The 12,499-nt window shown below is 42.2% G+C and overlaps 1 pseudogene across 1 annotated transcript; it reads right to left on the bottom strand.

Annotated features, from left to right (window-relative positions):
- Window positions 1-10,224: 10,224 nt before the first annotated feature.
- LOC310838631 (serine/threonine-protein phosphatase 2A 55 kDa regulatory subunit B alpha isoform pseudogene) lies at window positions 10,225-12,127 on the bottom strand (annotated as a pseudogene). The gene has a single exon. The product of its transcript is annotated as a serine/threonine-protein phosphatase 2A 55 kDa regulatory subunit B alpha isoform pseudogene (transcript).
- Window positions 12,128-12,499: the final 372 nt, after the last annotated feature.

Below are 12,499 nucleotides of genomic sequence, written 5' to 3'. Positions count from 1 at the left end.
TCCACAAAAAATACTTGTGTCATAACTACATAAAGCTTCACTGGCTAAAATCTGTACGATTCTTGTTTGAGTTTCATGATTAGCACTGGGCTATTGATTTACAAATTTCTTATGTACACACAGGGTTCTTTGTATACCATAGGAGAAGACAAACATGGTAGATGTGTTGTTTATAGTCCCAGCTCTGTGAACACTGAAAATTACCAGGATAAAGCTATGAAAGATGCTTAAAATAAATTAAGTTTCTGATAATGAACATCTCCCAATCTCTTATATAGGCATCAAAGTCAGGTCATTGAGATGAGTTCAGATGGATAATGCTGTGGGTTATATAGTGCAATTTATTATGAAGTGATTTGTTTCCCAGTATGGTTGGGAGTTTCTTTTCCACTGATGGAATAGCCGTTTCAACTGCTCTGTAAATATGGTGCAGATCTGTGCAAATGTTCAGGACAAATCATATGAGGGAAAGTGCTAATCTGTATTATCGGGAGCGGGAATATATACTCATATAATTATTATTTTAAACACAAAATTCTCACACATCAAGTTGTAGCTTTTGCTGCTGTGGCTGCTCTGAAGTGCAGTATCCTAAGCCTCTCACCTGGCATAAATTCTGAGAATCCTTCACACTTAGTGGAAAGAGTAACAGGTCTTTCCCCTGATAAATAAAAATAAAGTAAAAAGTAGGATGACAAACTGGTTGAATCTTTGGCTATTTAGATTTCCTATATACATATCTGCACACAAATGAGTAAAATGCATACAATGCAATATTTTTCACAGCGGACACAGGATTTGATGTTTCTTTTGTGACTTCTGTGATAATGTGATTTATACGGGGCCTTGCTGAAGTTGCGTTTCTTTCTGACCTCATGTGAGCACGTCGATTCTTGACTTTGCCAGGCTGAGTCAGTCTGTTGCACTTTGATGTTCTGTCAAGTGGCACCCACTGAATTACCTCTTCGACTTATTTTCTTACGTGGTTCACTTTGTACATACGTGTAATGTCAAAACTGTTTACAGGTTATTTTGTGCGTATTTGTGGATTTTAAAGAAAAGCCAATTTAACTCAGAACAACAATGGGAGGGGGGAAGAAAAGAGAAAAAATAAAGATTGAAAAGGGATCAATTTTACTGGACGGTGTTGAAAAATGAATGTGCTTAATTCAATATATACATCATTGAATATGGTCTCACATGAATGCATGTAACTCCATGTTGTCAGTTCCCACCAGTGAGGTTACTTGGCAATATTCTGCAGTGTGTGAATAGCAAATATACATAAAAAAACCCTACTGTGACTCTGACTTACAAATATAACTCAGTAATTGTTTTGGTTTTTTTTAAAGAAACTGTACTGTGTAAAAAGGAAACGGATATGTAGCTTTTGGCTTGCTGTATTTTCCTGTTACTGACAAGATCCTGAAATACAAAAAAAGAAAAGAAATCCTCAAACAAAAACAAACCACAGCATAGCTCTGATTGGAGTGAACTGGAGTCATTCATGGAATGGTACATAGTCCATTAAATAAATTTCCTATTTAGATGACACAGTGGTTTATATGTCGTAGATCTCTTACCATTCTGCCATAAATGTTCTTGTGGCAAAGGAAGAAGTCGTCTTTTTTTCTTTTCTTTTAGAGTCACTCATTGTGGAAGAACCAATTAAAGGCAACACTACATTGTTCTACTCCTTGTATGGTAGTCTCGTGAAAGCATACCGTTATCAGTATTGTAAAACAATGTGGCTGAAAAACTGCCGCTACCAATGTCTCAGAATTAAATAATAATAATAATTTCATGAACTTTGTGAGTGCACTGGTGGAGGAAAAAGAGTGCAGGGGGAGCGCACCGCCTCCGGCAGACCATCCCCTGGGTGCCATCGCAGCTGCTCCCCCGCCTGCGCTGGGCACCACACCCCCGGGACGCGCACCAGCCCCACCCCCGCCTGCTCTCTGCCCCCAGTTTCGGAGTGTGAAGCTCCGCCACTGTGTGAGAGGACTCATCATTTAGCTGTTCTGAGGTAAAAGGCATGTTGATATGTATGCAACCAAAACTAGACTTTTTAAGTTCCTTAACATCTTGATTCTATTCATACATACATAGCTGTAAGTCCCACTGGTTTTAGTGGGGCTTACTTCAAAATGCATACCAGTTTATTTGACTTGCACACCCAAACTCACGTCCTCTTGCTCAGTACACTAAACCGGCAGAAAAACACCAGAACTTTGAACAGTGGCGGCACAGTCATAAGGCTCTTGATGGTTAGCCATTCTGTTTATATTACTTCCAAGATCAGACAGGATGCCTTTGAATACCAGCTGAGGATCATGAACAGGAGTTATTGCCTTCATGTGGGCTTCCCATAGGCACGTGGTTGGCTGCTATAGGCACAAAAGACAGATCTGATCTAGCAGATGTCTTCTTATGTTCTTATCCCAGCCTGCATTGGAAAACAGTGACTTGGAGATGCAGCAAAGCAGTCATGCAACCAATTCATGCACCAAACTTGGCTCACGTTTCAACATTCAGCTCAATTGTTGTGCATGCTGGCACTAAAGGGTTCCAAGTCAGGTGAGGTTTTATGGCCACCACCACTTCAGCAGCTCTGGTATTAACAGTGACCCAGGTGGAGGGGCAGGCAGTTCACGGTGCCACGCAGCCCTACTCCTGGGAATCTTACTGGTGACATTTGGGTGGGCATAAGTGACATGACAGAGTAGTGATGCTGGCATCACCCCACAATTGATGGCTGGCAGGAGGCTAGCCATGAGGGCTATGCTCTGCCTCCGTGGTAGGAGGCAGCAATACAAGTTGCTGGAAATCACACGAGGAGAGAAAGCTCATGCGCTTGTATCCTGCACGGGGGTTCTCCACAGGCATCCAATTGGCCACTGTGAAAACAGAATGCCGGACTAGATGGACCACTGTTCTGATCCAATAGGCTCTTCTTATGTTCTTAGGAGGCTGGTGGAGGCCAGCAAGGCTAGATGGAGGACCTTGCCACTGCACTACCACCCAGCTCAGAGCAAAAGGGGTTTGGATTGCTCTACTAGACTGAAATTCTGTGCACAGTTGCTAGGAAACAATTCTCATTCAAATCAAGTCTTTTTAAATATTATTAGTAAGTTGCATAGGACAGGGCTGCAAGGATGTTTAGTATCAGGATTCTCTTTCATTTTCACTGAACACAAATCCCAGTACTTAGCTTTTCTGAGTTGTGGATTGCTTTGCTAGACTGGAGTCCATTCCTCAAAAGGGCAATGTTTTCAGAACTGAAAAGTAGAACTCAGTGGCCCTTAAGGCAGGATGCCTACTGTTCACCATTATTTCTGCAGGTTATATTTTGAATGTCATAGCTGCTGTTTGTTTTTAAAAATCTTACTGCAAAAATCAGTATCTTTATCAAAGAGATGAACTCCTTTCTTATATGTTATTCCCAGGGGGAAAGAATGTTCTGGTCAAACGTGTGAACTAAAGAAGGAAAAACACTCTTGAGGTATGTGGCCATGAATTTTAATTCATCGTGACATTAAGTCCAAGATGTTGGCTGGATTACAAACGAGGGAAAATGCAGTCATTATGTCCAGGAAGAGAACTTTAGGGGAAATAGTGCTGCAATCTGAAAGTGTATGGCGTTTGTTACTTGCCATTGATTACTTGCCCTCGGTATGTGTTCCATCCCATTAGGGCTGTCAGGTGATTAAATATTTTTAGTGCATTAATCAGTTGTCTTTTAATTGGTGACTCAGTCAGTTGCATTTCATTAAATTTTTACCCAAACCTCAATATTTTAAGGCTGTGGAGGACATACTTCAGCCGCATGAGAGAGAGAAAACGACGGTTTAATAAAGAAATGTCACTATTCTGTACTGGTTTTTATTCCAGCTGAACACCGTCCGCTTCAGTCAGCTGAGGTGCATGTTGCTAGCAGAAAAGTCATAAAGATTTCCACCCAAAATATTAAATATAGATTTGTATACATACAGGAAGGAAAACCATCTTTACATTTACACTGTTACATTAGTGGTTCACCAAATTTGGCATAGGGAAGGGAAAGCACACATATTGGTGTGACTTATGCAGTAATCGGCCCTTCAGTCTCAACCAATGGATCAGTGGGCCACTATTAAAACACACACACATGGTCCTGTTTTGTTAACAACATGTGGGGTATGCAAACACACTGCTGTAGTTATTGCCCATAGGAACCAATATAAGGATTCTTTCTTCTTTTCAGCAACTGTTGGGGCACAGAAATTGCCCTAGGAAGCTCTATTCCATTTAGCCTTTTTCAACATATCAAGAATTATAAAATGCTTGTCACTTTTGCTGGTTTCAGATAGACCCTCTCTAGCTTGAACCACGCTGATTCAAATTTGCCACAACATTCCAATGAGGACTGTCTGATCATTTATAAGTTAGACAATGTGTGTGCCTAACAAAACCCAAGCTTGTATTTATGCTTCTTACAAAAACAATTTGATTAATATTGAAAATGTGTGAAGCACTATAATAGCCAGGCCTTTCCCAATGCAGCTCATATCCAGCCAGTTTTCTGATTTTTATTTATTTACACATGTGCTTGTATAAACATGTCCAGTCACCTTACCAGTTATTTGCTTTTAATTATCAGAATTGAGGGCAAAACACTGCCCCCTTCCATACTACTGTTCTTTCCTTCTCCAAATTCCTATTGCCTCTCAAAGGTTAACAAAGCTCTGGAGGTATCCAGTTTTCTAGCACCTGGGTTCCCTTAAGGTGGCTGCTAGTGATGTTGATAGACTTCTTAAACACTTGGTTTGGAATATCATTTTGAATAGCTGATTATGCTCAGATGCAATCTGAATAGAATATCATTCCCCCATAAACTTTTGAAATCTAGATTCTGGACATGTGCACAGAGTGTCTTTTCCATTTAAATCTATTTTTATCTATGACCTGCACAATAATTGCCATTCAAACAGGGGTAAACAAATCACCCACATGACAAAGTCTTTATAGCTTTGACTGTGGGCAGTCTGGACTGGGGCATTTTGAGGAGCGTGACCAGACAAACTCAGAGATTGAACAACAGCTTTGTCCCAAGTTCCAGAGCTTCTGGGACCTTTCAAAATATCCCCTCAGGAGAGTGTGATTAGGACTTTGACATAGAAGGAGATGAAAGTTAAGTCAATATGCATAGTGTGGGGATGCTGGCTGAGGTCTCTGATGTCAGAAATGAACTTTTGAGCAGTCATTTTGAGGGGGGGGGATAAAGTCAACCCTCTATGTCCTCAAAAATAATCCCCGCCAGCACCACTCCTCACATTTCAGGAGCAAAGGTGGATCATTTCCAACATCACTCAGTGGGTCAAAAAAAGCAAGCACAGATGCACATCATGAGACCATTAGCAATTAATGTGAAAGAAACTGCCTTCTCATGAGGTCACATCTATTTCCAAAACACTGAACTCTCAACAAAACCAGCTTTTTTGGCCAGGCCTAGCAAAGAGCCAACTTCATGACACTCCTGATGTAGTGTAGCATCATTTCGTGACATTATGGGAAATTTAAATGGCATCTCCAAGCCCTGGAACCTTTTCCAAAGATGGGGGCACAGGGAGGGATCATTGGGGAGTATTGCTGGAGTGTTGCAGTCCTAGCAGTTGCCAAAGCTGACACTGGGGATGTCATGGGTGTCTGCGGAAATTATATGCACTCTACCAACAACAACAGGAACCACAATTTGTGGCTCAAAGCCTGATTAAACTATTCCCCATGCCACCATAACAGAAGTTCAATCAGTAGAAAGTATGGATCTACAGCATCTAAAGGACTGTGCGCTCATTATTTTCCGTTACTTTATTCTGTTTTCTTTTGAACCAGGTGTACTGAATATTTCCCCCCCTGAAAGCTCAGTTGGCTGACTTGATGAACCTTCTTGGCTGCTGTGCCCAGCTGAAAATCAGGCACTGAAATGGTTGTGACACACTGAGCGAAGATTGCAAAGGACATTATCACCACTTGCAAGCTAGTCCTCCTCAGATCAGTCTGACCAGGATGCTAATCATAACATGCTAACTACTTGAATGTAGGGCAATATCGGTGATGAGCAGGTGATAATGTTTTTCTCTGCAACAAACCACATGAAACTTGGAAGATTTATGGCTAGCGGAGGGGGGGGGACTCGTTATTTTTTTCACCACAGAAAGAAACAAATAGGCATCCTTCCCCAATTAATACTGAATTTGTTCCATCCATTCAATTGTTTTCCAAATCAAAAACAAACAAGCATAAAGGAAGACACCAACTTGAAATTCTATCTGAATTTATTTTGTTCAGAAAAACAATCCGACCTTCCGAGCACTCTATGGACGGAGAGTGGAGTGGAATTGCATCATTCAAATAAAAGAACAAAAGAATGAGTGAATGATGAACAATTTTGTTTTGAAGTTGTAAAATCTCCTTGTAAAATTGCTTAGGCTTTGCCTTCTTCCTGCAATGGTGTTAAATGCACAATTCCCTTTTCCAGGCAGTGTGTACCATGAAAATAACCACCACATGATATGAGGCTGTTGCATTTAGGAAAGCAACAACAACAACCATTAGCAATGGACGCATCAACTGTAAGCCACTTTGCAGGGGCACTGGCCAAAAATATTTTAAATAAACCATTTCATTAAATTGAGGTTAGAAGCCTAGCACCCAGGCGATGAAGAGACTGGTGTGGGGAGGATAAGCATGTACAGAAGGCCTTCCCATACAAGTGGAAGAGAGAACTTATTCCTGTTATAAGAATCAATACAATCTGCATGGCACCAGTGAGTTGGCAGCACACAGCTTTTAAAACCTTCAGATGTATGGCAGCATCACCTTTAGTAGTCACTTCGTATGCAGTGTTGACCCTATCCTGGATCCCAGCATCTTTTTAATTGGATGCTCCTGTCTTTGGCTTCACATTTCACTACTGATGCAGATCTGGCTCAGTTATGGCAAACAGAGGGAGCTGCTCCAGACCAATACACAGCATGTGCCATCTTCTCAAGTACTCACCATTTTTCTAGATGGTTAATTAAAAAAAAAAAGTGAACTTGGTCATCGGAGCTCAGGAATTATTTCTTTATTTACATTTATACTCTGTACCTGTAATAAATCTGTAAACAGTGTTGTTAAAGGCCATGCTGGCAACTGGAGTTGTATGACTGGAATGGCAACCCCTAGCTACTCATTCAACTCTTTGTCGCAGGATTAGAGTCCTCTCTTGGGACATGGTGCATCCCTGACCTTGACAGTGAAAAGCTGTCTGAACATCTATTATATGGAGATGGAGGCCTCTGACTGGAAGGAGGTTAATACTTCTGTTGCTTTCTGCGCCCTCTGTTATTAGGAAATGACACAGGCCATGGCAGACAAGCAGGGAGAAGGATATAAGTCAACCCTCAGAGCTGTCAAACAGTTCAATAAAGTGACAGTAAATGAATTCCACATCTGAAGGTTCAGAAACCAGAGGGAGGATGGTCCTGATATTCTGAGGATATCATTTTCATGCACCATGAAAAACAAAGAAAAGGAATAAGGGATGTCCACTTTAAAACAAAAACAAAAAGCATAAGTACAGTGGTACTTCGGGTTAAGAACTTAATTCGTTCTGGAGGTCCGTTCTTAAGCTGAAACTGTACTTAAACTGAGGTACCATTTTAGCTAATGGGGTCTCCTGCTGCCGCTGCACTGCCGCTGCGTGATTTCTGTTCTCATCCTGAAGCAAAGTTCTAAACCTACTATTTCTGGATTAGCGGAGTCTGTAACCTGAAGCGTCTGTAACCTGAGGTACCACTGTACCTACTTGTTTATAGCAGGGATGATGAACTCTTTCCAGCCTAAGAGCCATATCCCCTCATGGAGGGGCCACAGTGGTGGGAGGAGCCCACAAATTGTTGGCAGAACAATGGATGTAATCTTCATTGCATAGGCCATAATCCAGTGGCCATGCAAAAATCAGAGATTCCCATCTCTCCATCCAAGCAATGTAGAAGATTTTTCACCATTTAAGGACATATTCCTGGGATGTGGGTGGCGCTGTGGGTTAAACCACAGAGCCTAGGACTTGCCAAACAGAAGGTCGGTGGTTCCAATCCCCGTGACAGGATGAGCTCCCATTGCTCAGTCCCTTCTCCTGCCAACCTAGCAGTTCAAAAGCACGTCAAAGTGCAAGTAGATAAATAGGTACCACTCCGGCGGGAAGGTAAATGGCATTTCTGTGTGCTGCTGTGGTTCGCTAGAAGCGGCTTAGTCATGCTGGCCACATGACCCAGAAGCTGTACGCCAGCTCCCTCGGCCAATAAAGCGAGATGAGCGCCGGCAACCCCAGAGTCGGTCACGACTGGACCTAATGGTCAGGGGTCCCTTTACCTTTAAGGACATATTCCAGCCAAGCACAAAGCAGAGCCAATGAGGAGTGCAGCCTTCAGAGAAGGTGAGCCCTGGGAAGAACCCGAAGGGCCAGCTAGAGGGTACATTTGGCCCCTAGGCCTGGTTAATAGGGTGACCGAACAAAAATTGCCTCCTAAAATTCATTTGTCAGAATGGGGTGTGTGAAACATAACTGAATATTCTCTGAGAGGGTGGATGGAGAAAAAGCCCAGAAAACTTCTCAGTATATTTTCTTCTGATAAAGTTTGGCTTGGCTAATACTGAATGAAACAAAAATGTTTGTCCCTATGTGTTGATGAAAGAAGCAGGGGGCTAAGAGAGCACAAATGGGAGGGGTATAGACCAGACTTACTGCTTCCTTCAGCAATCTTAAAATAATATTAAGCAATATTGAAACTGGCACTCCAGTCATCCATCCTTATCTCAGGTGGTGAAATTAGGGTGGGGGTGTTATGGTATCAAATACTCTCTAGGGACAGGGTTAAACTTTTCCACCAATTCAGGAAGAGCACTACTGTATTAGGAAATGTATCAGAAAAATCATTTCTGAGAAATTATGGTTTAGCTCTAGTTCAAAACTGCAGCAATCCAGGAAGCTCAGCCTAGAGTATCATCCTATAATAATGCATGTTTTGTATGCAAATCAGGTATAGAAAAGTAATTAAGGCTTGAAGAAATCCCCACTGAACCTAGTGGAACTTATTTCTGAGTAAACACTTAGGACAATTTTGTGAAACAATTGCACAGCAATGAGGCATGACAATAGTCCTCTATACAACTTGAACAGGAATGCTGGTATGTGTCCTCCCTCCTTTTCTACTGAAATGCTCAGAGCAGGATGAGACAGTCTGTAGTGATTTTCCAGACACTGCTAAAACCCATAGTTTTCCACCTGGTTGACCACCTGCAAAAACCACAAACCAGCAAATCAAATCTATAAATACAGTGGGTGAAAAGTTGACAATACACGTCAGTGCTAAATTTAATGCAGATGTTTCTACTGGTTTTGTCTTATAGTAGTAGTTTCCTGATAAAATGGGGTTATGGGAGCAGCTAATGGTCAGGGGTGGTAGGAGTTGAAATCCATATGGGCTACCCCTGCACTAGCGAATTGTCACTAGTTTGATTGGAATTCTTGATGCTAACCTTCAGATACCTCACGTATTTTGATTGAGGAGAGCATCCAAATTTACCTTGAATTTCATATTAGGTGGAATTTGGTGGCAGTCTAAAATGCAAAATCTCCGAGAGGGAAGTCAGCACTCTTATCAAAACTCTTTCATTTCTCCTCAGAATTCCTTGGAGGTTGTGCCCAGTGGCAATTCTAGAGAAATGAGAGTCAATTGTTTTCATAAAGTGTATCAGACATTCAACATATTCACTTCACTTATAATTCCTGGTAGTGTGACCTATGTTATCCCCTGCAGCTCTCCCCAAGAAAATGAATTATTTCCTCAAATCATTCCCACCCCCTTGTTCTTCCTCATTCCCATCCCCCACCCCGCAAGCTGCCACAGACAAAGTCACCTTCTGTCAAAGAACATGTCCTGCAGATGCATCTCTAGTATACGGGGAGTACATTGCCCTTTCTGCGGCCAGCAGACGACATAATGCTTTCTGCCAACAGACTAGAAAATAAATAGCAAACATTGACAGGCAAGAGATGTGGATTCTTTGCAACACAGACCCCTTTGACCCATTTTATGTGCTTTTCACTTTTTTTCCTCTATGCACCACCACCATGGGGCGGAGGGGAGGGGAACGGGTTTTTTTTAAGGGAAAGGAGTCCAGGAGGCATAGGAGGAATGCTACAAGCCACAGCAAGAATGAGCTGTTGTTTAATAATAAAAAAGGGCCACAAATAATACAGTAATGAGGTTACACAATTAAATCCCACAGCATGACTTGAAGGCTTTTCCCTGTGGCAGACGTCATCACAATGGAAGGCATAAAAAACTGGAGGAACCATATGTTGATAATAGTCCAACCTCTAGTCCATTAGGCAAGATGGTGCAAGTAGTCGTTGTGTTAAAAAGCGCCCTAGCCTCACCTAAATGGCTAGCAGACATGGAGAACTCCTCAACAGAGAGAAACCATCCACATAGCTATCTAGAAGAGTGTGTTGTCAAATATGGCACATTTTTAAATACTGGGAAAGATGTGCCACAATGGACTTCTCTCTCTCTCTCTCTCTCTCTCTCTCTCTCTCTCTCTCTCTCTCCCGCACTCTGTTTTCTCCCCTCTATTGTTTACGGGTACAAATGCTAGATTCATCTATCTGAACTATGCAGGAAGTGGACTCCTCTGCTAGGAACACTAGCTCTAATTCACTTTGTCTTGAAATATATACAAGTTGTTTGTAGTGGCTACGGCAATGATATTTTCCTTGGGATGCCAGGCCGTGTGGAGGATTTTCTTGTTGAAGTCTAGGCTGTCGACACTGATCTCGTCCTTCTTCCATTTGCCGCTGGCACAGACTTTGCGGGGCTTTAAGACGGTGCGGGGCTTATTGTTTTCCCGAGAAGCTTCTAAAGTGATATCCCGCTTTGTGTTCCTATCAAACATTCTGAAGAAGTTGTTGTAGGAGCCAGTCATGACGACACTGTCTGATCCGTTCCAGCAGCACTCAAACTTGTCAAAAATGCAGTCATTTTCATAAAGTGAACAAAGTTTACTTCTGAGGTATTCATGTACCTGGTATGTTTCCACAGGTCTGTTTTCCATATTTAAATCCCAAATTTTCACGGACAGATAATCCCTAGTCATCATATATCGACCACTATGGCTGAATTTGACATCAGATATGGAGGAGATGATTTCGGAGAAAAACGATCGGTTGCTAGGGTCTTCTGGCTCTTCAAACAATTTTGAATGCCTGTCGCAGAGTGCAGATGCCCTCATGTCACAAAGACAGATTGTTCCTTTGCTACTGCTGTATACGAATGTGTTACAGCTGTTTGGATGGAATTCTGCTGCCGTTATCACCTCTGTCAGTTCTTCCATGTTGGCAGGCTTAATATCTACAATATTAAAACTTTTGTCTGTAATTTCCAGGTGCCACAAGTTAATCCGTAGGTCATCAGCAGACAGATATGTTTCATAATCACTATTGATGGAGATAGAGTTAATGTGGTATGTATGTGCATTGGCAAATATTCTTCATGGACTGGCTTCCACCATGAGATCCATGGGCCTGAATACTGGCACCCGTAATGTTGTGACTGTAGTAGGGTCCCTATACCGCCCATCTTCTTCTTTCAAGTTATAGCCCTCTGGTCTTTTATCCCATTCACTGATTTTCCATAGTTTTATTGTTTTATCATTTGTAGACAATAAAAACTGAGCAGCATTTTTCTGGGGTAACCACCTAATTTTGTTGATCTTCTCTTCAATTTCTAAACTTTTCAAGTAGTCAAACTCTGGTTCATGGCTTTGAAAGGTACTGTAAACATTGTATTCTCCTCTGCTGTGAGATTGCGTTTTGTTCTCCTGCTCTTGTTGAAAGATAACAACTCTACCGCCTTTGTCCCCTGTTGCTAGCAATTCTCCAGAATGATTAAACTCTACTGTAGAAATTATATCTGCTTCAGCTACATCGTCATCCACAGCCCCTTTCACCTGAGAAAAACACCACTGAATGTCATTCCCGCCACCTCCGGCTCCTGCCATGTTGGGCTCCCAATGGTGGCCGACCGGACTGAAGCGGCCTCTCAGCTTCTGAAGCGGAGCGCGGAGGGAGGATGGCGGCGGATGGCGTGCGGGGAGCGGGAGCGGGCAAGGCGGCTTGCGGGAACTGAAATCCCAAGGACGATGCCAAATGCACTACTGTGTGGTGTGGAGGTCAGGAGAAAGGGGCTATGAATTCACATTGGTAAAGGAGACATTTGAAGGCGAAATATAATAGGCAGTGAAATGAGCTAGATCCTACTGGATCAAACCAAGGTCCATCTAATTTAGCCTCTTGTTCCCATGGTAACCTATGGGAAGCCAGCAAGCAGCCATGCTTTTCAAAACTGGAGGGACATAGAATAATATTTTTACTATATTTTATTGCTACCTTGCAACAGAGATACAAATAAATACT

The sequence above is a fragment of the Podarcis gaigeae genome (genome assembly GCF_964106915.1).
Source record: "Podarcis gaigeae genome assembly, chromosome: 2".
Lineage (NCBI taxonomy): Eukaryota > Metazoa > Chordata > Lepidosauria > Squamata > Lacertidae > Podarcis > Podarcis gaigeae.
The sequence above is the reverse complement of the archived record's forward strand: the minus strand, read 5'-3'. Positions and strand labels throughout refer to the sequence as shown.